The sequence below is a fragment of the Chlorocebus sabaeus genome, chromosome 10, assembly GCF_047675955.1.
Source record: "Chlorocebus sabaeus isolate Y175 chromosome 10, mChlSab1.0.hap1, whole genome shotgun sequence".
NCBI classification, from domain to species: Eukaryota; Metazoa; Chordata; class Mammalia; order Primates; family Cercopithecidae; genus Chlorocebus; species Chlorocebus sabaeus.
Genome location: NC_132913.1, coordinates 2,355,799 through 2,383,473, shown reverse-complemented (window position 1 = coordinate 2,383,473; position 27,675 = coordinate 2,355,799). Strand labels below are relative to the sequence as shown.

At 44.6% G+C, this 27,675-nt stretch overlaps 1 long non-coding RNA gene across 1 annotated transcript in view; it reads right to left on the bottom strand.

Moving 5' to 3' along the window:
• Positions 1-8,028: 8,028 nt before the first annotated feature.
• LOC140712657 (uncharacterized) overlaps positions 8,029-27,675 on the bottom strand; it is a 76,545-nt gene continuing 56,898 nt past the window's right edge. Inside the window, exon 4 of the long non-coding RNA XR_012094371.1 lies at positions 8,029-10,017. This is a non-coding gene — a long non-coding RNA (uncharacterized lncRNA). The remainder of the gene's footprint in view (positions 10,018-27,675) is intronic.

Genomic DNA, 27,675 nt, shown 5'->3' with positions numbered 1-27,675 from the left:
TTTGGTCATTATTTAGTTTTCACTCATATGTATCAGCAAAGATGTTTATTAAATTTTAACAAATCCTTGAGTGAGAAATGTGGAACTTTACTGATGAAGCTATAAATGTAAATACACAAATGGTAGGATGAGGCAGGATGATGCTTCTAATAATGAAACATGTTTGATATTGGAAAAGACACGTCAATTTTGTGATTTAACTACTATCTATTTCAGTCAATTTAGCAAAGGAAAATTGAGTGAGGTTATGTTACTCAGATATTCTCACGTTCTTAGATCCTGTTTTGGTTTATTTTCATTGGGTGACTTTATTATTGCATCATCGTGCCCTTTTCTGCTTTTATTTTATATACAGGATTATTTATAGCGCAGACACATAGTCTTGCTAAAGAGACACTTTTACAGCAGTTTTCAGTGTCTTTTGGGAGCAATTAGAGAATACTTTCGGGGCAATGGTCTCATTTAGATATTCAGTTACAAACCTTTCCATCTTAAGCATTCTACCAAATGGCTTTTGAATGTTTCTGAAGTATTATGTATTTAAAAATATTCTGATTATGAAACAATATGAAACTAGACGTGCAGTGCCTTGCAGCTTTGAAATACTTTCACTCCTCCTGTCCAAGGCCATCCCGGACAGTGGGGGACAGGGGCTGGGGGCTCTTCCCTGGGCCTTCCTTCCTCCCTGGTCTTTGCTGACCCTCGGTGCCACCTCCTTCTTCCCATCGTGTCTGAACTATTCAGCCTGTCCTTTGGTGCCTTCCAGTGTTTCCCAGTGGAAATGTGCGTGGTCAATTGATGTGAGGACTCCCGACTAGAAAGCCTCGTGAACTCCGATCCTTTGCGGGAGAGCAGGACTTGCCTGTGTGGGCTGAGCGAGGCAGCACATCTGCTTCCTGCAACATGGGATGAACCCAGCTCATCGTCTCAACCTAGGGGATGATCCCTTCTCAGATATTACAGAGAAACCATCCCGAAGTCGCAAGTATTTCCTTCCCAGTCTAGAGCCCTGACAGCACGTTCTCTGCTTTCTTCTGGGGATGGGAAGGGCATGTTGATGTGGATTCCAACTCAGTTCAACACACTGACTTTTCTAGCAATGTGGGGCTTCATCTGTGTCCTCATCTCTCTCCTCTTTAAGGCCTGTTTCAGAAATGTCCAGGAAGTTGGAGTCACAAGCCTGCTGGCGCTGATGTCTTTGACTCAAGCAGTCCTGTGTCCCTCATTCCAGCGTCGTTGCTCTGCCAGGACCAAACCCATGCAGCAGGAGTTGGAGACACTCAGAGTGCAAAATGCAAGCCCTTCTGGTGGCCCTTTCAATCACCGGCCTTCAACTCTGCTAAGAACACATGAGCTTCTGGGTCTAGGCTTACTCTCCAGGTGACCCCGGAAAGTCCTTGACCTTCTCTGAGCCTGTCCCATCATGTGTAAGTGACACACATTCTCAGTAGCAGGTTGCTGCGAAGCAGATAGCAACGGGCAAGTGGCAGATGCTCAGTCCAAGACACCGCCTCCCTCACACCCCTGGGAACCGGCTCACAGGCAGGAGTCAGTGGCCCGGGACCCTCCCGTCCCTCCTCACCGGCATTGACAGGCAGATGTTACTTGAGGAAGCTAGAGCTGCTCAGAGTGATTCTTCTCTTAAACCATGGTGCTGTTTTGCAGCTTATACTGTGCAGTGTTTATTTTTTCTTAACAACTAATTCATTTATAAAATGGAGCTAACAGTCAAAAGAGGAGAAAAAAAGTAAAGTTTCATAAAAACCACAACAAAGATATTACAGCTGTCAAGAGGGTTTTGGTCAATGAGTTTCCACTTTGTACAGAGAATGGCAGGCTCCACGGTGAATCAGAAAGAGGCTGGGGTATGGAGAGACCTGGGTCAGGCCCCAACCCTGCCTGGACGTGTGTGTGACTCAGGGTTCGCCTTGCCCGGTCCCCGTAGAGCAGCAGGTGGATGGATCAGAGGCCTTGCCCCAGGCAAAACTCCATGTTCCAGATTAGTAGGTAGGAGGAAGTGAGTCAAACCACGCACGACGAACTCGACTAGACACCGGCGAGCAGGCATAGGCCCCACGGCTGCCTCCCCACAGAGGACAGGCACCCAGCCAACAAGTCTCATGCCAAGTGGATTACAGGTCCTGTTGGTTCCCTAGGGAGCACCAATGTCCCCTCCCCCATTTCCACTGCCAGCGTCATCTCACACAGATCCACTTTTTCTCTATTAACCCATCCACTCAGCAAGTCTTTGCCAGGCATGGCTACGTGCCCGGCCCTGTGCCAGATGCGCAAATGCAGCCGTAGTCCTCTCCCTCCTCGACTGCAGCCACGGGCAGACTCTTGGGTCTTCCTGCCCTGCACCCTTCAGCCTCTGTCTCACAGGCTGTTACGAAGGATGCTTCCTAAGACAACGTGGGACTGCACTCTGACCTTCAGGACACAGTCACACACTTTGACCTTGTGGCAAGGGCTCCCAGACCTGCTCCTGCCCCTCTGCAGCTCCGCTCAGACGCTGCTGCTGCTTACATCGGCTGTATGAAAACATCTGTGAGGCTGCTCAGGTCTGATTCATTTCCACACCTTTGGAACTTTGCTGAAATTTCTCTTCCTGCTGGCATTGCCCGATTCCTGTGCCAAGAGTGCTGATTCCATCTTTCAAGGCTCAGCTCAAGGGCACCTGCAAAGCCCTTCTTGAGCACCCTGCCCTCCCTGTCCCCAGGTAGTGCTCCTCCTCTCTTCCTAGCTCTCTCTACAGATTCCTACAGAGCATCTCTGTGCCTTACGTACCTGCCCGCTTTCCGGCTCTAAGCCTCTGAAGGTCAAGATGTGCCCTGGGTCTCCCGCTTCTGCCTGGTGCCTCACCCATCCTTATCCTCTATATGTTCCCGTTGAGTGGATGAAGATGTCGAGATTTCCTCCTGAGGCACCTCAGCAAAAGTGCACAAGGTTAGTGGCAAGAGGAATGAAGACAATATCAGCCCAGACACTTTTAGAAGCCAAGACTCTCTTCCTGCCTGCTTTCATGTCTAGCACATGGCATGGCATGGAGCAGTTTCTCACTAACCTGTTATTGGTTAAAATGAAAGAATGAGGGAGTAAGAGCTCAGGCCTCCTAACTTCCACCCCAGGGCTGCTCTTCCCGCCGGAAGACCATGGTGTAGCCTGCAGCGTCTTGGTGCCTCGTGAGACAATCCACTCTTTAGACACGGTTGAAGCCTGGAGTGGGTCCTCCAGAATAGAGCGGGCCCTTGGTTCTGCATGTGCTGACTTTTTCTGTCTTTATGTGGATGGAGAGTAGGAGGCATTCAGTCTGCTTCCCTGGGGATGGATGGCAAGTTCAGGGCGGAGAGCCACGTGCACCTAGACTCCCTCACTCCTGCACCCACAAGACAGGGGCCCTGTTTTCTGCTAAGCACAGATGATGGGTTTGAATTCTTCTTCTTCTTTTTCTTTTTTTTTCTTTTGAGATGGAGCATTGCTCTGTTGCCCAGGTTGGAGTGCAGTGGTGCCATCTCTGCTCCCTGGGTTTAAGCAATTATCCTGCCTCAGCCTCCCTAGTAGCTGGAATCACAGATGCCCGCCACCACGCCCAGGTAATTTTTATATTTTAGTAGAGATGGGGTTTTGACATGTTGGCCAGGCTGGTCTCGAACTCCTGACCTCAAGCAATCCACCTGCCTCGGCCTCCCAAAGTGCTGGGATTACAGGCGTGGGGCACCGCTCCCAGCCTCACAGAATCCCTCTTAACACTGTGCTAGAGTCAACGGCTTCAAACCAGTTACCTATGCCGTGAAGTTTATTTGACATCCTTGTCCAAGAGCTTCTCAGCCCCATCTTTATTTGACAGACTTGCCCTGCCCCACCCTCTGTTGCCCCCCTGCTGGCCCAGGACTCCTGGAGACAGGGCTTTTTGTGCCAGCCCCTCACAGGCTGGTCCATGAGGCACTGAAGGAGGAAGATTCCACAGGCCACAACACCGCTGCCTGCCTTGGGGAGGAGGACCTGGCCTTGTGGGGTGCAGATCTGCTTCTGCCTCAGGGCTTTCCACTGGGCTTTCAAGAGCTCTCCTGGCTATTAAAACTGCAAACCTGGGATAACATTAAAAATGTGAATGTGCTGTAAAACTTTCCACGTGTGAGACTTTCACCTGAAAAGAAGAGGAGATGAGCCTGTAATGGCTGGCTGTTCATCTTCTCGATGGATTTTATTATAGCAGTAACAAGTGCAATTCCACTTAAAAGACTCTTGTCAGGTAACAGTTCCAGTAGACTATAACTCAGCGTGAGAAACAATCTCTGCCCCACACGAACTTGGAACGGCCAGGAAAAAAAAAAATGAGTATCAAGAAATACAGCTCACTGGTCCTATACCCGTGAATGTTTTTGAGAGGGCGGACGTTAGGGATAAACTGGGGGGTGGGTAATGGAGGAGGCAAGTCACATCACTCCATTCATTCATGTGCCATCAGGGCACAAAATAGGCCCTTCTGAGGACTCCAGTATGATTTTTATCTCTTAAAAATTGTAGCGAAGACTGGGATACAGAACCTGTCAGGCCTGTTACAAAAGCAACATTGTCACTGGCAATTTTAAATAGCCGGGACAGTATTCACCTTGGAAGGGGGAGGAGGGTGTGTAAAGTGGGCAAACAATCCTGCTACCCAGACCAAATGATCTTGTGGAGAAGTCTCAGCAGGACAGCGATTCGGGCTCTGTTGCTCTCTCGGACTTCCTGTGTCCCAGGAACTGATACGGACTTCTGTATCACATGAAGCGGATATGTGGCAGCTCCATCCTCTCTGACATGCCACGACCTCCCCTGATGCCCAGCAAAGTTCAGTGGCAGCAGCCTGTGGTCTAAGTCCAGCCTGCGGCTGGTTTCCTCATTTTCCTGCCTGGTTTGCCAGGGACAGAATGGTAAGCAGGACCCAATGCCACACTGAGTGGCCACTTTGCATGTGAGAGCCACCAAGGAAAGGCATGCAGATAGCCACGCTGGGGTCTTTGGGGTCAAGGCCAGAGAGTTCGAGATTTCCTTACTTGTAGCTCAGTGAAAATATATAAGGTGGGTGGTAAGAAAAATGGAGACAAAATCAGCCTAGACATTCTTGGAAGCCAAGACTGTCTTCTTGTCTGCATTCAGGTCTAGCACGTGGCACGGCGTGGAGCAATTTCTCACCAACTAGTTGAATACAGTGAAAGAACGGGTAAGTGAGAACTCAGGCCTCCTAATTTCCATCCCAGGGCTGCTCTCCCCACTGGAAGATCACGGTGTAGGTGGCGGCATCTTGGTGCCATCTCTTAGCAGGCCTTGCTCTCTGATTCCCCTTTCTCAGTTGCCCGTGAAAGGTGGACCCCTGCCTCTAGCCTCCTGTGCTGGGAGTCTGATACGAATACAGTATCTGGGATGGTGTCTGGGCTTGCTGGACACAGCACTCCTGCTGTGAATCGTGTCCTTTGGGTAATTATTTCACCTCTTCTGGCTTAAGAGACAAACTTCTGGGTGCCATTGGCAGAGGGCAGCCTGGTCACAGAGTCATCCAACATGAAGAAATTAACCCAGATAGTAAAACCCAGGCCAGTTTTACCATGAGCAACCCAGTCTGGTAAGGCCATACCCTTCATTGCATTAGACATGGAAAGAAATATATTCTGGCACAGTGTGGCTCTCCATAGAAACAAAGCTCTCACATGAAGCATTGTTTTTATAAAGTGTTCAACATAAGGAGATGTGTAATTAAACTATTAAACATCTGTTTAATGATCATGATTGGGTCATTGAAAATAATGTTTTCAAATAGTTTACGATAATAGCTGACTTTCATATACAAGGTTAAAAGGTAGTACTCAAAAGTGTATATACAACATTATTCAAGCTTTGAAAAACGTTACAAAGCTATGCAAAAAATAACCCTCTGGGAGAAAATAGATTGACTATTATGATTTATTTATTATTTTTCTTTAGAGACAGAGTCTTGCTCTGTCACCCAGGCTGGAGTATGGTGGTGTGATCACAGCTCCCTGTGACTCTGAACTCCTGCGCTCAACCAGTCTTTCTGCCTCAGCCTCCTAAGTAGCTGGGAACACATGGCACATGCCACCACGGCTGGCTACTTTAGGTTTTTAGAGACAGAGTCTCGCTATGTTGCTCAAGCTAATCTCAAACTCCTGACCTCAAGTGTTCCCCCATCACAGTCATTTTTTCTTTTCTTTCTTTCTTTCTTTTGTTTGTTTGTTTGGTTTTTTGGTTTTTTTTTGAGATGGAGTCTCGCTCTGTCGCCCAGGCTGGAGTGCAGTGGCACGATCTTGGCTCACTGCAAGCTCTGCCTCCTGGGGTCATGCCATTCTCCTGCCTCAGCCTCCCGAATAGCTGGGGCTACAGACACCTGCCACCATGCCCGGCTGATTTTTTTTTTTTTTAGTAGAGATGGGGTTTCACGTGTTAGCCAGGATGATCTCTATCTTCTGACCTCATGTTCCACCCGCCTCGGCCTCCCGAAGTGCTAGGATTACAGGGGTAAGCCATTGCGCCCAGCCCACAGTCTCATTTTCTAAATACATTTTTAAAATTCTAGAATAGTTTTAGACTTACAGAAAACCTGTAAATACATTACAGCGTTCCCACATCCTCCACACCCAGTTTCCCCAGCTGTGACTGTATCGCATTACCATAGCACATTTCTGACAACTGCCAAAGCATATAGCATTGGTTTTTAAACAGAGAAGATGACTCACAATCTCTTCCTGCAGCGTAATGCATTTCAGTTCTGTACGAAACCTACAGACCTCCCCTCAACGGCTCCTTGGTATCTACTTATCTGCCCCATTACTGGATGGCTGTGTGTTACACAGACAGGCAGAGGCTGCTGCTTCGTAGCCACAGGGATTATCCTGCATTCTGGGACCAGGGAAATAAGCTTGGGCCTCCACAAAGAAAACTTAAACTTCACAGGGGTTGGAACTGGGGAAGAACAGGTCTTCCTTCCCATATGCTGAAGGGCTGCTTCCAGGGGTCCTGGGAGGATCTGAACTTGCCCTTGCAGATCACAGGTGCAATGAGAACGTGGCTTCCACTCCATCGCCCTCCTGGCCTCATGGGTTTGGACCAGGTTCAAGATGGTCATTGCGATGGCTGCTGCTTCATCTACTTTGCTAGGAAATAGGATTTTGAGTCCTGTTTTAGTGGTAGAGGCAGCAATAGATGCGTGCAGAAACTCCAAGGAGCTAGATTTAGGGGGCCTTAAAGTAGAACAGGGTAAGGCAGAGAGGAGGCTTGTGGCCTGATAAATTCATGTTGGACCAGAAATTTAACGATTAGACTGAAGGATAAGAGTGTTTGTTATTTTTTCCCCGGGTTCATTCATCAAAATGTTGGAGCAGATAGGATGTGCCTGGCATTAGACACTGCGATGGCATTTAAGCCAAATCAGCTGTGAGCTTTCTTTTTCTATTGAATTATTTAGAAGAAGCCCATATGTAATCAAGTTTAGAAAAGACCTGGTGGAGATATATCTTAAAAGTTCCCCTTCTGATATATTTGGAAACCGTTCTGTAAACATGTTCCAGATGAAGACCAAAATGCGCAAGAGTCCCACATCCTATAGGAGGTGAACTCGGAGGCAGAAGGCAAGGGGTGCTTCAAAGTAACGCCACCTCCCCAAGCCAAGTGCGACACCACAGCCAGGACAGGCAGTCTGGCAAAGCCACATCTTGCCTGTCCATTAATCTGACTTCCAGAAGCTAAGTGCAGCTTGTTCTAGCCCTGCTTCCTGGGCTGGTCATGGGAAGTTTAACAGACCCGAAGGCCTGGAATGAAGCTTTGACTTTGTGCTTGGCAAAATACGTTTAACGCAACATCCAATACAGTGCTGAGTCATGACTGTTCAGAGAGAGCCGTGATTCAGCATCTCACCAGAAAGGCCTGCTGGGGAGTTGAGCTCTCTCTCAATGAGTCCTGATCTACCCAAGGGAAGAGCAATGTGCAGGACCTGTGTGTTAAGGAGAGTCTGAGGAGAGGTTTAGAAAAGAAAGCAAAATCACCGGGAACCAGAATGATTTTACTTGATAAGAAGACCAAGAGGAGGAGAGGTTTAGAAAAGAAAACAAAATCACCGGGAACCAGAATGATTTTACTTGATAAGAAGACCAAGATGCTTTGTACAGAAGTGTTGAACATCTGGAAAGGTTGATGGCTACAAGAAAGCAAAGTGTAAGATACTCATGTTGGTAGTGATGCTGATCTGGTGGCAGCAGGCCTGAGCCAGTGCCTGAGCTGAGCCAGCATCTGTATTCGTTCTTCTCACATGTGCATTATCATCACAGCTAGTCTGTGGTGCAGGGATTACAACCTGCATCTCTTGGAGTGGGCAGGTTAAGCACATGGAGATAAAAGTTGACTTGCCTGAAGTCAAGGTGTCTGCGTTACTTCAAAGCCTCAGCTGCTGAGCTGTGCAGTCATCCATCCATCTGTCCATCCATCCACCAGTTCATCCACCTATCCATCCACCTGTTTGTTCATCTACTTGTCCATAATCCATCCATCCATCCATCCACCCACCCACTCATCCGTTCTTCCATTTACCCTTCCACCCACCCCATCCATTCTTTTATCCACCCATCTACCCACTCATCCATCTATCTATCTATCAGTCCATCCATCTGTTTGTCTGTTCATCCATCCATATATCCATCCACGTATCCATCCTTGTAGAAGCCTAGTGACATGAACTGATGAACGAGTACTGGGTGCTTTGGAGTCACTTTTGGGAGTCTCCTGTGGGCTGGCTGATGAAGCAGAGCTTGGGGGCCTATGCTGTGGGTAAAGTTTAAATAGGCAAGCACATATTTTTTGAGACTAAGTGTGAAAATTTGGAACTGGCAACAGGAGATGGATAAAGGTTGTTGTTTGTTTGTTTGTTTGTTTGTTTGTTTGTTTTTTCCTGTTTTTCTCTCTGAATGACTTTAAAACTAGATTTTTTACGTTACCCAATTAGGTAATATTTTTCTTCAACCATAAGCAGGAAAATGGATGACAGGAACATTCCTGTCCTATCTCAGTCCTAAGATTCAGTGCTTTGTCTGAGAGTGACCCATTTGGAACATCTCCGCGGGGAGGAGGGGCTGAGATGACTTGTTTCTGCTGCTCCGTTCCTTATTTTTGATAAAGGGTGAGATGGTTTAGGACCTCCTATAACAGTGTAATCTAATGAGCCAAGTAGGTTTTAAGAATCATAAAATGCTGTCGCGTTTCAAACGGCCATATCAAATTGTTTTAGAATTTCAGTTAAAGAAATGTATCCCAGCATGACACGTTTTATCTTAAAAGAACTTTTTTTTTTTCAGAGCCAACTTATAAACTCTTGCAGCAGTGGTACCCGGTAAAACTGCCAGCAGACCCTTAACTGCAGTGGCACAAACACTGCTACTGCAATAAAGAGAATAAGGGTATTGTGAGACCTGCCTTTTTACATACACTTTGCTATCCTCAGTCAGTGAGAGGATGCAGGACTGATCATATTCACAGAGTCCTAACAGTTATAAAACCTTGACAAATATATGGCTGTGTACAGAGTACCCCAAATGAAATATTTTTACTCTGCAATTCAGTCCTGGCTGGTGATAGAGAGCTAGGGCATGCCAAGCCTTTGCATTATTTATGATGGACGTTGCTGTGCTCTTATAAAAGTGTGAGCAATATTAGAAGGCATCTGAGTGGAAAAACTGATTATTTTGTTATTTGGTGCCTTCATTACATGGCATTCTTCACGTTGGTTATCTGAGACACTTCATGCTGTTATCAAAGACATTTTTCCATGCTCAAAAGTCTCTGTTACGGAGCAAGAGAGTAATCATATTAAACATCACAAAGCTGGGTTCAACATCGTGAAGGAGCAAGCATTTCCTGAGTCATCACAGCAGCTTCCCCATGTTGGGTGTTCCGTTCTGTAGACACTCACGTTCTGCCATGACGGTAGACCAGGCAGCCACATGGGATCCAGAGGAAGGGGTGGGCAAGGAGCTGGAGGGGAAATAATGAGATGAAGTCACAGTGAATTTGACTGTGGCAGTAATTAGATAACAGATCTTGCTGTGGGGCTGGGAAAAGCTAACACATTCTGGCATCGGCGAGACAGATGATTCTGCTGATTCAGCCTCGAGAGCACAGATGAAGAGGTTCCACTGTCATCAGGAAGGGTAGTTAGACTCACACCCGGGAATGGTAGGTTCTGCTCAGCTGGGAAGAGGGCAAGCCCTGGACCAGGAAAGGCTGTGGGTCATGTGGAGCCTGAGCACACCAGAGCGGGTGGGAGATCTGCAGAGCACTGGACAGATGTCTAGGACAGAGCCTAACACACATCAGGGGCTCATGAACATCATCTCTAAACGGTGCTGCCTACGGGTAAGTGGCTGAACAGTGTTGTTCTGTGGTAACTCCTGCCTCTCCCCCTGAGTGCACTAACTGCCCCGCCCATGCATTTCACTCCAGGAGCAGCTGAAGCTCAGGCCTGAGCTCTAAATAAGAGCCCATTGCCGCCATTGTCAGCTGACCTTCCTGCCCTGTGTCTGCTGGGAGGATGAGGGCTATGCATGGCACATCGGCTTCCCAGGCAGTTAGCAAAGAGTCTTCACAGAATAAGTGCTCCTCAATTACTAGCTTGCTAAATAATACAATAGGAAATGCTATAGAGGCCAAATTACTTTTTGTTTTAGCCTAAGCTCCTTAAGCTTTTAATGTGGCCCTATTTCCTAGCATGTTGTTTAGTACACAGGTGCATTTACATGTACGTAGATGAGTACATTAGTGACTCAATGGAATCTAAATTGTTTCTCGATGCGCATTATACTCTTTGAAGGTAAGGATAATGTCTTCTTTATATCTGGCCCACTACTTAGTGTAGTGCCCTGAATATAAGAACGTAGTAAATATTGGCGGAATGGAGGGAATGAGAAATATGACAAATACTTAATAACGTTGTACTCTGCATTAGATTCTTTTAACTTGAGCAGTGATTGAGAATGCAGTCTTCTGGGTAAGAGTCTGAAATAGGACTCTGGGGGAGCCAGGAGTTTAAGATTGTAGTAGAACTTCTAAAATAAAAATGGGAAGACTCCAGGATTCATTTTTACGGCATCCTAACTTTGCACCGAGAAGCCCTTCCTGTGTTCATGTTTAAGCCTCTGATGCCAGACTCTGAGCATTTGAGTCTTATGCACCTGAAAATATCAGCACATCCATGGTGCATCTGGTAGAAGCACGGCTGCATAAGATGGAAAGAGCCCAGGCCACAGAGTCAGCAGCCCTGGGTGGCCATCCTGGCTTTGTGTTCTTGGGTAATTTCCTTTAACTCGGAGCCTCAGATCCCTCATGTGGGAAATGGGATGACAATATTCCCTTTGCCTGATCATGTATGAAAATCAGTAATAACTTACGTTCAGTCCCTTATATGCTGTAGATACTCTACAATTGGTAACTAAAGATATTGATTCTAATTTTGCAAACTTTTTGTCTACAGGAAATTACTTCTACCTTTAATAATTTAGTGAAATAACATATAAATACATTGTCATTCCGAAAGTTCAAAACACAATATGTGAAAATTACCCTTCTTCACTACAAACTTCCAGTACACCTTTACCTGAAGGATATCTAGATTGGTATTAAACACATTATAAACATACACACATTTTATATATACATCTATGTACACACACCTTCTGTATTAGTATTACATTATATGTAATTAGATACAATGTGTTCTATAATATAAATTATAAATATGGTAAACTATATGTCTATATACACACGTGTATTTTGTAAATAGGTTCATTCTTCATGTCTCCACATACTGCCTTTTACAATCAGTGATAAGTTGGAAAATATTCTAAGCCATATTTATCTGGTGCCTTGTAAAGGCTGAGTTGTATCCTGCAGTGTGGTAGCATCGTCGTCCTGAGCTGTGCGCCAATCCTAATGGGCATTTAGGTGGCTTGTAGTGTCGTGGCCCTGGCACCTGTCTCTCTGAGCCTGCTGGGAGCAGTTCTCTAGGAGATGCAGTGGCGTCTCTAATTCATCACGTCCCCGCTTCCTCATGCCACAAGGCAGACTTTCTCCTCGGCTTTCCTTGGCTTCTCTATGCCATGTCTTACTCTGCTTGCTTTCTAAGCTCCGCACAGCTCTTTTTCCATAAACAGCAGGCATCAACTGACACACATTTGAGTTCTAACCTACAGGTTTGAATAAATGTATAATGGCATGGACCCACTATGGGGTCAATTATGTTTAAAGCAGCCTAGACTTCATGGAGAAGAAAACTGGAGTGACCTCTTTCTCCTAGAGACACAGGGAAGTCTTTTTGTTGACTCTGCTTCTAACTAAGGGAGGCTCTGGAAAGAAAAGTTTTGAAGGGTGTTTCTGGAGATGGCCCTGGGAGCCTCTGTGGTGGAACGAACCTGGCCAGGGGCAACACTGGGGCTTGTCCAGGTGCCCACGAGGGCACTAGGTGGGACACTGAGCTGGATTCTCTGCCCTGGAAAATTTGGCTGTTTTGGAAATCAAATAGAATGGACTTGGTCTTCACTTTGCACCTCTCACATGACCGGTTTCATATTAGGTTCTTGGTACCATATAAGAGCAGTAAAATTACACCCCAAAATCAAGAAGCTAGGGGTGTGTGTATGTGTGTATCTGCACATGTATGTGTATATGTGTGTCTGTATGTGAACGGGTATATGTGTGTAGATGTGTGGATGTGTGTGTGTGTGCACTGGTGAGTATGTATGTGCATGTGTCTGTGTGTGTGTGGTTATGTGTGTATGTGTGTGTGTGTGTCTGTGTGTGAATGGGCGTACATGTATATGTGTGGATGTGAGTGCATGTGTGTATGTGTGTGTGGTTGTGTCTGTATATATATGTAAGCGTGTGCCTATGTGTGAGTGGGTGTATGTGTATATATGTGTGGATATGTGTGTGCTTGTGTGTATGTGTCTGTGTGTGTGTCTCTGTGCGTGTGGCTGTGTCTGTACATATGTGTGAATGTATCTATGCCTACGTGAGTGGGTGTATGTGTGTAGTTGTGTGGATGTATGTGTTTGTGCACTGGTGAGTATGTATGTGCATGTGTGTGGTTATGTGTGTACATATGTGTGAGTGTGTGTGTCTGTGAGTGGGTGTAAATGTATATGTGTGGACGTGTGTGTGCCTGTATGTGTCTACGTGTGTGTGTATATATGTTTGGATACGTGTGTCTCCCTGTCTGTATGGATGTGCATGTGTGTGTATGTCTGTACATATGTGTGAGTGTATGTGTGTCTATGTGTGAGTGGGTATATGTATGCATATGTGTGTCTCTGTGTGACTGTGTGTGTCTGTGTACATACATGTGAGTGTATGTATGTCTGTGAGTGGGTGTATGTACATGTGTGTCTGTGTGTGCATCTGTGTCTGTGTGTGACTGTGTCTGTACATATATGTGTGTGTGTGTGCGCACATGTAGTTTTGGAGTCTGATCCATCACCTGAAAGTCACAGGGCGCCTGCCGACAGGGATGCTGACATGAGCTCTGGCTAGGGTTCTTTCTTCAGTATCTGCCAGTGCTTTAAAAAATAAAACAAGGCAGAATAAAGAAGGCTGAGCACTTTGATGTAAAAACACGCTACTCAAGAGCAAATTACCATCCCCTCCCGAGCCAGGAAGGCTGACTGTGGTTCTCTTGAGTCCCCACCTCTTGCAGATGTGGGACAGGCTATCAGCCAGGCTGCCAGACGCTCATGAGAGAGGCATTTGCAGATCTGTCCTTGGAGGGCAGTGGCTCATTCTCTGCCCTTAAAAGTCTCCATGACAGAAGTGTCAAGTTGGCAAACGAAAACCAAAAAATTATGATACGCTCATTCCTCAAAGCAGCAATCCTCTGTGAAGGCACAAATAAACTGCTTGTTATGCCAACTTCTTATTTATTTTTATTTCAAATAAAATGGTTAGAAGAGTATATAGTTCAATGACATACTTTTAATTTAAAGTAGAATAGATTATATCTAGTTTAATATATATGACAACAAATGCGTTATATTTCATTTACGAGTCGTTTGCTATTTCCGTCTCTTGCAGGTAATTTACTTTTGGGAATCATCACCGTCAATGCCTAGTGACATTGATGTAGCTGGTAAGATGAGTCCTCACACCCCCGCCAAGCCTGTGGTGGAGAACTTACAAATCAAAGACCGGAATGTGCGCCGAGACCTTGCAGCTTTATTTATTTTCCCCTCCAGGGTGTGACAAGCCCCTTGCCTGGCTTCTTACTTCTACTCCAGGCTCTGAAGGCTTGGCCCCCTCTGCCACTGGCGTAATTTGTGCTGTGTTTGAAATGACCATTACCGTGTCTGTCTTGATGAGCAATTCCGAGGACAAATGTCATAAAAATGGAGGCATGCGACCCGGGACTGGTCTTCGAAAAGAAGGATGAATCTCCCTGATATAAATATGAAGTTTTGGAGCCTTCTAAGGAGAGCTAGTCAACGAACGCTTCTCAGGGCTGGAGAAATTGTGAAATTCTTCTTTGGCAATGGGCACACACAATGCACTGATTTTCTTTAAGGTGCTAATATCTGATAGTGTAAGGTGGCATTTCCCCAAAGAAAACCAGTTTTATTCATATTTCTGGACTCACCAGATAATCCATTTTTACTGCTCAGTCTTGTTGGGTTGTGACAGTGTAAGGCTTAGGGAGTGAGCATTTCAGCCACGTCGAAATCCCACCAGGCTGGCAGGCTCTTCTGATTCCCACAGATGGGGCCCGGGAGAGCAGTGAGACCCACAGGCACTGGGGGCCCCAGCAGGCAGGTGCCCTGCAGGAGGCTTTACGCACCAACATGACGTGTCTTCCATTCGGAGCCTCCTGACCTGTGCTCCGTAGGTCACCTGTCCCAGGGCCATCTGCTTCTCTGGCTACCATGTGGGTTGGAAGTTCTTCAGAAGTTGAAGCTCTTCATCACCGTCTTTGCTTCTCAGCACTTACTCTGGACTCTGAGACATCCGAGGGGCTGCAGGAGGTTGGCCGAGTGAATGGGAGCTGCTTAATGTCGCATGCTTGTGGTGTGCCGGGCTTTTGCTCACATCCTCTCACCCGCACACTCACTGCACACCTAGAGGGGAACCATGAGTCCATCCGCCACATGAGGAAACAGGCTCAGAGTGCGCTGGACTGTGGGGTGTCAGGAAAGGGCCCTGGTACCCTCGTTAGAAAGTCCGTGATCTCTTCCGGGCTCCGCGGCTGCCCTGCAGAGGCTGCTGCCTCTGTCAGCAGGAAGCTCCGTGGCTGAGGCTGGAGAGGTGAGACTGTGTGAATGTTCTGGAGAGAATGTCATGGAAAACAAAGTCTTATTCTGACGGGACTTGGGCACATGTGAGGATGTGCAGAGCTGTGTGTGGGGCCCTGATGCCCCCAAAGTGGGCATTCATATTCCACGCACGGGCAGCACCAGACCTGATGGTCAGGTTCTCACCCAAGCCCCCAGGTGCAGGAATGGCAGGTGGTGCTAAGGTGCCAGGCCCTTTGCAGCGGCAACGTTTTCTTTTTTTCTTCTGTTCCTGCTACCCTGAGGGAGGGGCAGAGTGAATGTCCCAAGGCCACAGAGTTAGTAAACAGCCACACCTGGGCTCAGGGCCAGTTTCCTGACATCAGGCTAGCTTTAAATTAGACCTGGGAATGTCACTGGAGGGAAGCGCTGACCGGGTCCTCTGCATGCCGTGTGGCATCCTCAGACACACACACAGCCTCCACGGAACGGGTCTGAGGGGTCTGGCCCCTCTTGTCTTCTCTAGCCAAAGATGGAGTGAGGGTTGATGCTTAGACCTCCTGGACCCCCAAGCTCTGGGCCATCTATTTAATGTGTTTGAGCTTCAGTTTCGTGTTTGCAGGGTGGAAGCAGCTGTGAGAATCGGTTGAGATGACACACAGGCTGTGACTGCAGCGGGGGCTGGCTGCAAGCACGCTGTCAGTCGATGGCTTGTTATTGCCCCAGCCTTTACTTGCCCTGGACTCCTGCAAGGCTCCTCCCTGCCACAAGTGCACCCCTGGTTGTTTAGCTTGTGTGTTGCTTTCTGTAATTGCAATTCTTCATGAGGACATACCCTGTTCTTATGAGTTGGACCTGAGCGTTTTGAAGGTCACACCAGCGCCTGGTGTCAGAGCAGCTGTTAGGGTCCACTTCTCCTGTGCTAAGATGGCCTCTAAGGAGAACTGGGCAACCCTTCTGCAGCCGCTTGTGTGGATCCATATTATGAAGCTGAGGGTGTGGTGCCTGGAATGGGGACACGTGGACACTGGTGTGCAGCACTGGTGACATTGCTGGGGTGGTCTGGGCAGTGTTGCTTGATGTTCCCATGAGGATCTGTGTCTGTGGCCATCATGATGATGCCCTTGATAGGGACATAAAGTGCTTGATTGCTGCAACAGTCTGGCATTTTGCCAAATGCCTCTGAAAAGGTCCCAGATGCACCTTTTCCCTCTGAACCCATCTGATTTTTTGATGCTCTCATCCTCTGTTCTCTGTTTCCCTGGTGGATTTCCAGACTGTTTGCTGATTAGATGAATTTTTCTCAGCTGCACGGATGGTTAGTAGCTCCTGGAACTGCCTTTCCTGCCTGTCCTCCAGACTTCTAGCCCTGTTTGGCATAATGACTGTGGGCAATGATTAGAAAATAATAATGGAGTAAATTTTTTAAAGCTTGGGATGCTCCAGCAATACACAGATTTTTTTTTCAAGTTTTGGTCCATTTTATGATGGTTTTTCCTAATCCTTAAAACTAACAAAGAAAACCCTCTTGTCGTCAGTCACTGTTCACCACAATAATTATTTGTGTAAACATCTGATTTCTTTTTTTGTTTCTTTTTGTTTACTTTTGATTCCTAAAATTGAAAAGTCCACCAAATTTAATCAGATCTCAACTTGGCTACATCCATTATTAAGCAAAGTTCGTCACTTGGAGCTTTCCAGGTATTCTCTGGTCTGTTTCTGAGATTCAGATGCCAGCAGCCCATATAACATCAATACAACAAAACGCGTGCCCATGCAGTTCCAACCTTCCCATGGCCTCCATCCACACCCAGAGGACCCCAGTCCTCCAGGACAGGTGACTACGGCCCACTGGACCCCTTCTCTCCACGTCCAGTCCGTTCTCACATCCTGCAGGTCACTTCCTCCCAGTCTCTTTTCCACCCCACCCTCACCCATATCCCGGGTATGCTTACTTCACACGTAGAAAATTGGCACAGCCTAAGGGTGACCCTTGAGTAGTACAAACTCACCAGTGGATTATCTGTTTGCAGTCTGCCTTTTCCAACCTTCTCACAATTAGCCAGGGGATTATTTGCAAAATTAGTTACTCTCACAGTGACATGCCCTTGCAAAATTCCTCTGTGGGTGTCCGAGGTTCACGGATTACAATTCTACCACTCGTTCTTGTATTGAAGGCACCCCACAGTCCATTCCCAACTTGTCCAAGATGTTTTTCAAACCTCCCCGTGAAAATAACGTTTTCATTCTACTTTCCCAACATGCCAACAATTCCTTATCTTTATAGCTTTCATTCATGAATCAAGTGATTACTGGGCCAGTGGTCCACATGTTGGTGTCAGAAAGTAAAACCAACGATTGGATAGCAAAGGCAAATTGGAGCAATCCTTCAGAGGACTTCCATGAATTTTCTGAAGCATATCGTGAATGGACCCACAATACTACCACAGCTTTACTAGACACTGTCCCTTTAGTTTTCCAAAGAGTAGTTGATTGGAACAAAACCCAACGATGTTGATGAAATCTCAGTGAGCCTGTGGTGTCATACGATAAAAGGTGTTTACAAAAGCATTTAAATAACATTCAGGCCTATCAGAAGAAGGTTATACTAACCACCAAAATTGTACCAAAATCAAGTTGAATCCCCTTTATTCAACTTTATAAACAGATTGGACGAAGAACTGGCAATTTCAATAAAGAGACAATGCCCCCTTTGGGCTACCACTCAAACTCATGGTCTTGTTAATTTTGCTAATCAATGTCCCACACTCTGACCAGGGAAGAAAAGGAAAGGAAAGTTAAACAGAGCAATAAAATCAGCTAAACAATTGCCTTCCCATTTTGTAGCTCCCAAACAGCTTAAGAAGTTCCTAAACTGACCCAGTCCTCCACTTTGCAATCACTGGAAAAAGCCTAGATATTTCAAAAAGGATTATATAAAATTAAAATGGAAAGAACAGCAACAGGCCAAAGCAGAGGGAGAGTAGGGGTGCTCTGAGGAAATAAATAACACCTTCTCTTTTGTCTTCATTAATACCCTAGGGAAAATGGAAACGAAGAACAAATACAAGCTCCTACTGACATTGGAGCTACATCATCGGCGACAAATTCCACCTTACTACAAGGAGTGAAAAAAAATACAAATGGCGGGTAAAACAAATACTTATATATCAGTATGTTAAGTCTCAACCTGTAGTTTTGCAGGTGGGTCCCCTACAGGGAATTCATGTTTTTTCTTGCTTTCTTCAGCCCCCATCCATTTGTTAGGGAGAGGCTTTTTAGAATTATAAAATACCCACATCTCTTTCTCCCAAAAGGGGGAAATATATTTAGAATTAAAAGATGTGAAGAATTATAAGAGCTATTAAAAATAGTACCTGATTAATTGTGGTCAAATGCCTCCACTGATATTGTGAAAAGTATCTGGGCTGACCCTATCAAAATTCAAATAGATCCATCGAAACTTTTTCTGAACCTTAAACAATATCCTCTAAGATCAGAGGACTCAGAGGGGATAAGACCCATAATTTTGAATGATATAAAATAGGCTTGATTTTTCCTTTTACAAGCCCATGTAACATTCTATCCTCCCCATAAGGAATCCAAATGATAAAGGATGAGATTGGTACAGGATCTGAGAGCAATTACAGTCAGTCCCTACATCCAGTAGCACCAAAGCCCCATACGTCGTTGACTGCCATCCCAACAGAAGGTGAGTTCTTCACTGTAATAAAGCCTTGTAGTGCATACCTTTAGATAAACACAGTCAATATCCCTTTGTCTTCATGTGGGAAGACAGATGATACGCATGGACGGTTATGCTCAGGGATACACTGAGTGTCCTACTTATTTTCCACAAATATTAAAAGCCAACATTTTGGACGTTGAATTCCCTTAGAGATCCACCTTGATACGATACATGGGCAATCTACTTCTCTGTCCAAGGGACAGGCAACATCCACAGGAGAGGGAATTTATTTATTACAACAGTTAGCTTTAAAGGGACACAAGGTTTTCAAAGGAAAATCTTCCATTTCGTCTAAAACAAACAATATATTTAGGTCACCTAATATCAAAGGAAGGGTTTTTAATCAGTCTAGATAGAATAAAATAAATATTACCCTTCTCGATCCCAAAAAACTGAGAAACAACCGAGAGGATTTTGGATGTTGGCAGGATACTTTAGAAATTGGACCCCAAACTTCTTCTTAAAACCTCAACCTTTATATACTCTTTTAAAACAAGGTAAGACAGACCCCTTGGAATGAACTGAGGAAAATCAGTTAACATTAAAAGAAATGATAAAAACTCTTATAGATATCCCGAGCATTGGGGCATCCAAATTATAGTATTTTATTTTCATTGTTCATAAAAATCAGGACAATGCCTTAGGCATTCTGACTCAAAAAACGTGAAGATCAACTTGAAGATAGACCTGTAGATACTACAGTTAGCAGCTGGACCCCGTGGCTAGAGGACTGCTGCCTTGTATGAAGGCAGTAATGGCTACTGTCCTGCTAGTAAGAGTAACTGAAGAAATAGTGATGGGATCTTTCCTTTATTTCCCATTCTGTGGAAGTGCATTTAACACTAAACTGGCACCACATTCAATGCTATTCAGTTAGTAGACTTCTTTCTTATGAAGCTCTTCCTCTTTCTTATCTCCCTATTAGAATCTCCAGATGAAATAACCTAAATCCTGCCACTCTCCTGCCCCTGCCTTCAAATGAAATGATGCATAATTGCATATTCTTAAACAACCAGCTCCTCTCTCCTAGAATGGACCTGCAAGAAACCCCCTTCACTAACAGTGATGTTATTTGGTTTACAAATGGATCTTACTTAAAGGATGAATCTGGAATATCAGGGCAGGTTATGCTGTAGCAGCTTTGACTGAGGAACTAGAAAGTGCTCATCTTCCAGAAGTGACCTCAGCTGAACAAGCAGAGTTAATGACGTTAATTACAGCCTGTCAATTGGCAAGGGAAATAACTGCTAATATTTACATAGATAGCAGATATGCATTCAGACTAACTCATGACTTTGGAATGTTATGGAACAAAGGGGATTTTTAACTTCTTCCAGTCAGTCCATAAAAAATGGACACTTCATTTCAGAATTATTGGAAGCCATACTATTGCCAAAATAATTGTCATTATTAACATTCCAGGCCATTTAAAGCCAGACACTCCAGGAAGCAAGGGAAATCAATTAGCAGAGAGTAGAGCGAAAGGGCTACCCTAAGTGTATCCGAACAAGATGCACTTCAGAACGCTGACCTCATGCGTTTGGAGTGACTGTGGCTTTCAGGTGACCATCCTCAAGTTCTGCACTTGAATATGCTCTATACTTAATTCTCTTTACTGAATCTTATTACTTAAGGTTAACGAGGTATATATGCATGCATGCATTTAATTATTCCAACTCTGTTTAACAATTTTAAGATTATATATTGCAAAAAAGGCTAAGAGTAAACACACCAATATATTACCAGTGATTAGAATGTGGATGGTGGGTAATTTCTCTCTTTCTTTGTACTTTTTTGTGTCTTGAAAATTTCAGAATAACAAAATGTTGAAATACAATATTGAAAATATTGTGTATTAGTATGTAATACTGTGTATTATTATGTAATATAATATTGAAAAATTGTGTACGATTTTCAATATTAATTTTAATATAAATATTTTCCAATAAAATGTTTAATATTAAAATTTTTAAAATTTTAATTTTTAATTAAAAATTAAAATGTTTAGTATGAATATTTTTCTAACAAAAAATGTTAATATTGAAAAAAATACACAATTCACTTTTGAGCCAATTCTATGTGCGTTTCAACACCCAAATGTAGCTCCAACTTGCCACACATCATTTTCAGGCCACCACAGGCTGCCTACAGCTTCCTACAAACTCTAGTAACGCTCACTGCTTTTGTCTCTAGTCTGGCATATTGTATTACATTATCTACTCCTTCTGTTTGTATATACGATTTTTTTCTCCCCAATTAAATTGTGAGTGAATCAGAAGCATGCCTTAGGTATTGTTGTGCCCCCTCAGCACTCAGCCAATCGTCTTGTGTAAAAAAAAAAATTGGGCGAATAATTTGTGTTAATGAATGTTAAGACATACTAAAGGTTTACATAGGGTTTACACAGGCGACAAGTCATTTTTCCATTTGAAATAGGTAAGTGATAGCAAAGCAAAATCCTACAGGGGATCTGCTTAAATAAAAATACCTAAAGAAGGGATACTATGGAGGGACTCATGTCCTTTAAGCTCCTGCTCTGGCAACCATGTGGAATGATGACCGTTTTCTTCCAACAGCCTTATGGGGTAGGTGCTCCTCATCCCCATTCCACAGGGCAGGAGATGGGGGCCCAGAGGTGTCGGTCCTGTGCCTGAGGTCACCCAGCTAGTGAGCACCAGAGCTAGCATCTATACAGGTTTGACTAGCTTCAAACTCACCCCCCTTTTATTGGTGTCTCATGCAATAAGATCTGGTTGCAGAGTGGACTTCTGGGCACAATGGATGTGATATTCTACCCCTTCCCCTTTCCAGCCAGGCATCTGGCCAGGTAAGAGAAAGCTGAGGGTTAAAATAACAAAAGTCTAACCTCTAGTCCCCAAGCATATCAGCATCTCCCGCATTTTATGAACACTGCGGTTGTAGTTCTTTGTGGAAATAAATGAAGATCACTGAAATGAGACTAGAATATTTATTCAGAGCTTGCTACACCACAGGGAAGTCAGCCACCATAGCCCGCATGTGGCAGAGACTCAAAGGCAGGCAGGGGTGTGGGAACCTTTATAGTGGAAAACGAGGAAGACTCAGGGGTGCTCTGATTGGAGGCTGCCAGCATGGGGAGTCTGTAGGTGGACTACCAATACACAGGACATCCTATGTGCTATAATCTGAATATTTTTATACTCCCAAATGTGTATGTTGAAATCCTAACCTCCAACGGGATGGTATTAGGAGGTGGGGCTTTTGGGGAGATGATAAGATTGAGGATGAGCCCTTGGGAATAGGAGTAGTGACCACAGACAAGAAGCTTGAGGGGGCGTGCTCACCCCTTGCACTATGTGAGGACACAAGAAGGCATCTGCTATGAATCAGAAGTGCATCTTCACCAGACAGCAAATCTGCCAGCACCTTGGTCTTGGACTTTTCAACTTCCAGAACCACAAGAAATGAATTGGTGTTTCTAACCCAGCCAGTTTATGGCATTTTGTTACAGTAGCCTGAACAGACTAAGACATTATATGATTGTTTTGGGGAGTACATTTGAGTTTCTCTGGTTGGTCCTGAGTTGGAAGCAGGGGCAATGATTAGGGACGATGCCAGTGGCTAATCAGGATCTGACTGTTCTGGGCTGGTTGTTGCAAAGGTTTTGGGTCAGAGTTTAGCTGTTGTATATGGCCATTGTTTATTTGTATATTCAGTCACTCACCATTAAAAACTATGCAATAATGATATGCAATAATGAAATATAATTATAAATGGGTTGAAGGATCATGAAAGACCTACAGAAAGTAGGGCATGAAAAGAACTTTGAAACCTACCATATCCAGGCTGAATGGAGTTCTGGGCATATGTTTGAATATGCAAAAACAGTTTGTAGTGATATATTTATCCAAGAAGGAAAATAAAACTATGTGAATCTTGATTTTGAAAATTTTGTAAGTGCCCTTGTACTCACTGAGAAAATTGGAAATGTGAGAATTCAAACTCTGATGTTACTGGTTGCAGAAAATATTTCTATTTCTTTAGATAGTATACAAATTTTAACAATTTGTTTTTTCTGCTCTGTGATCAGAACATGGTGTAACAGGGCAGAAAGGGCTTCTATTTTGAAACTAGAAAGACCTATATCTGAATCCTTACTTCTGAACTTCTACCCATATGATCTTCAACAACTTAATTCATCTTTCTGAGGAGGAATAATAATATCCACCTCCTGGGTTAATACTCATAAAGATTAGAAGAGAAAAAAGTATATATATATGTGTGTGTGTGTGTATACGTGTGTGTGTGTGTATATATATATACGTGTGTGTGTGTGTATACACACATGTACCTAATAGAAAACCCAATGTAGTCTGGAATTTCTGATAAATTAAAATGCAAGAGAAAGCAGTAAAATTGTTGCTGGTGCCTTTTCGCAAGCCCTGAGGAATCCATTGTCCTCAGCTTTCCTGGAGGGTGGTAAATTCTGTGTATGCCGTCTCTTCAACCCGGTCACTGTGGTTCCTTATTGTTGTTCCTCCTAGGCTCCCAGAGAATGGCATTCGACTGCCAAGATTGATGAGGCTAATTTACACCTGGGATCCAGCTATCACACAGGTGAACAGAGCTGCACTGATTCAGCCATCTACCTTCTGAGAACCTTTAGAGGCCCTGCTGCTGTGGTTCCCACCACACTGTGGCTGCACAAAGGAATCGCTGGGGTCAAATCACTGGGGCCAAATCACTGGGGCCACTCATAGTCAGCTCAGGCTGCCATAAGAAAATATCACAGACTGGGAGCTTTAAGCAATGCTTATTTCTCATGGTTCTGGAGTCCGGAAAATCCAAGATCAAAGTGCTGGCAGATTTGGTGTCTGTCAGGGGCTTGCTTTCTGGCTTGCAGACAGCTGCCTTCTTGATGTGTCTTCATACGGCAGACAGAAAACACTGTCTCTCTTCCTCTTCTTATAAGGACACTAATCCTATCGGGGGTCTCCACCCTCAAGACTTCATCTAAATCTAACCACTTCCCTGCATCCAAACACCACCACATTCAGGATCAGGGCTTCAACGTATGAATTCTGAGGGGCACACAAACATTCAGCCCGCAGCATGACCGCAGTGCTAGGGCAGTGAAATGAGAACCCCTGGAGGCAGAGCCCAGATATCTGGACTTATTAGCAGCTCTCCACTGTCTTCCCTGAGAGGTGAGGTCCTTCATTCCAAGCAGGCATACAGACGAAGCAGCATGAACAAAGCCTGAGAGGCAGGCAAGCAGGGGCATGGACCAAATGTCACACACCAGAGGACAGTCCACAGGAGCAGAGAACCCAGTGTGCACAAGAGGCAGGAGCACATCATAGATGCCGTGGGCACACGCTGTGCCAAGGCTTACTCATTACCCCACTCAATGGCATGAGGCTTACCCAATTCTCGTTTTCAGCTGACATAGCTGAGGCTGGAAGAATTCACATGGGAAAAGTAGGGTGGAGCCAGGACTTGAACTCAGGTCTGTTTTTTTTTTTTTTTTTTTTTTTTTTGGAGATAGAGTCTTGCTCTGTCAGCCAGGCTGGAGTGCAGTGGCACCATCTTGGCTCACTGCAACCTCCGCCTCCTGGGCTTAAGCAGTTCTCCTGCCTCAGCCTCCCCAGTAGCTGGGATTACAGGCGTGTGCCACCACACCTGGCTAATTTTTGTATTTTTAGTAGAGATGGGGTTTCATCATGCTGGCCGGGCTGGTCTCGAACTCCTGACCTCAGGTAATCCGCCCACCTCGGCCTCCCAAAGTGCTGAGATTACAGGTCTGAGCCACCACGTCTGGCCCATGACTGATTCTTAAACCTTTCTCTATGGCACCTGTGGTTTTGCTTCAGAAAAAAAAAAAATAGATAAAACAGCTATGGAATGGATGCCCAACTTAACCCCTTCCCTGCTTCTCCCCACTCCAGGATACATTTTCAGACAAGCTAAATCCTAAGGGGGCACTCCTGTCCTGGACTCCTAACTGTGAACACCCTGGTGTCAGCTTGATTCAGTGAAGGGGAGATAGTCCCACCCTTGACTTAGAGCTTCCTTGTCAGGAGATTCTGCCTTTCTGAAAGGACGGCACTCCTCTTCCCAAGGCTAAGCGGACATCTTTACCCTGCTGCTGTGAAAAAGTGAGACCTAAAGGGAATTGTGGGCATCAATTGGTCCAGCCCGTCAGGTTACAGGAGGAAACTAAAGCCCAGCAAGATTGAGTGCCTCCTGCATGACCACACAGGCAATACAGGGAAAAGTCAGTATTAACATTTGGTTTCCAAAGTGTATTGTCATTCGAATGATTCCAGGCAGTCATTCTAACATAGCTTATCAAACATCTTCCTTTATCCAGTGTCTTGCTTTGAGCCTGACCAGTGGCACTCTAGCCCAAGAAGAGTCTCACTGGGATGGATGGCAGGTGCAGTCTGTGAGAGAGCCACAGGATCGATGATTAAGATTGCTTAATTAAGATTGCTCCAAAACACATAACAAAGGAGGAAAGCAGTTCTGGATTTCACTGGACATCGATGTTCCTGTCAAATTAAAGGTCTGCCGGTGGAATCAGTATCTGGAAGCTTCCAATAAGGGACTTTAATTTCTGTTTCATCCAATGGTGATGGAGAAACACCCACGCATGGCACTTTGAAATCACAAAGGCTTAGTGTGATACCTCGATTTACTATTTAAAAGCTCTCATCTATCACTTCATGTTGCCATTTCTCACCTTGTACCTACTTGGTGGTAGTTAAATGAGAAAGATCCTTGCACAAACTAGGTGCTCACTGAATCTTTGTTCCCTCCTAAAACACAATTTTAGAACTGAGAAGTGTTAAAGATTCTCTCTTTTTAAAAATATTTAAATATTTCAAAAAATGTTAGAAAATATATCAGTTGCTCAGCAGAGAAGAAATGAGTGTTTGTAGGAAAATCAATGGGAGAATTTTTACTGTATGTTTTTTAACTTTTAAATTTTGAAACACGTGATGTACTTCCTATGGCAGTAATTATATATTCTTTTAATGAATAAAAGAGAAAAGAAAACAATACTCTATTTTGTATTGGCCATTTTGGCTGGGAAGAACTCTACAGCAGAAAAAAGGAGCTGATGTACTGGAGATCTGTGTGTTTACTTATGAAGCAGCATATCTCTGGTTAAACTCCCTATATCTGCTTTTGGTGCAAGAAAACCTCCCACATGGCTCTGGATAACAAAAGCCCCCTGAGTGTCACTTCCATGGTGCCCTGGAATGGGATGAGCATTATGGAAGGGTAGAATTGTTTAAGGTACTTTTTACAAAAAAAATTTTTTTTTATTGAAGTGCTATAGAAAATGTTTTAAAATCATCTTTGTAGAAATGCACTAGCAAAACACATGGCAATCTTTCAAGGCACTTATTCTCACCTGCAAAACAAGAAAGGACACAAAACAAGAAAGAGTGACTGTAGAGAGGCAAATCAGTGAAACTGGCAGCGACCCGGGGGGATCAGCTATCCCTGCTGTGCTTCTGTTGTGAGCTGGGAGACAGAGTCTGTAGAGTTCATAAGGGACAAAGCGGGATGGAAGATTCCTGCATAAATACGAGGCCCTCAAAGAGATGCAGCCACAGTGACTCCACTATGAAAAAATAAAGCTTCCTGCACAAATGGAGACTGTCAGAAAATGTGATCTTCCTCGGCATCAGCTTTGGGTTAAAGGAATAAAAATTGCCTTTCCAGACAATTGTAAACCAGAAGCTGGGGTGTCAAAATAGAATTAGAATCTTTGTGACCAAAATTAACTTATGTATTATGAGAATTTAATTGTATTCTATGTTGGTAGTCCCCCTGGCCCTAAAAGAAGTAAAGTAAAATCCTTTTAGAGGAAAAGAACTTAAACAAAGGCTCTAAATAATTCACGTAAATAATGTTTTCAGAAATACTATGTTACAAAAAGTCAAAGACAAAAGGAAATAAAGCAGTATGATTAAGTGTCAATGAAAACAACAAACAGAAAACTCAAACCCACAAAAACTGCAGATATTGGAGTTATTGATAAAGAATATATCATGAGACAGATGCTCTCTGCAAATGATCTATTTCCTTATCCTCTGGTTTGGGAAAATACATCTAAGGAGAAAACCAGGGTGAAGGTGAAACCGGGCCCCCAAGGAGTTAAAGAAGCAAGTAACTAACAGAAATTCTGGAGTTGAGAGGATGGCAGCTAAGAATAGAAACGACTTGCTGAAACACTGCAATTCCCTCTGCTTGTAAGATAACAAAACTGGCTGAAATCTGCTGGAACCAATATGGCCAACTGGAGTCTGAGCAGAACCTGCTATGGATATCACAGCTCAAATTCCCACCACATGTTTCACACTAATTCACCCAACATTTGCACACGTAACCCATGAGGTAGCACGAAGCCATAACTGTGCCTGTCCAAGGACTCACCACATCTCCCCTTTCCTTCCACCCATCACCTACCAATCCCAGAATCTGCCCACTAAAACTTCAGTCATAATATTGCGGCCTTAAGCCAGCACAGGAAGACAAATTTGAGCTGGAGTCCTGTCTCCTTGTGAGTCAACTAGCAATAAAAAGTTATCTGTTGTCAAAAACCGAGTGTCATAGTGTTGGCTCGAGGACATGGGGCAGCAA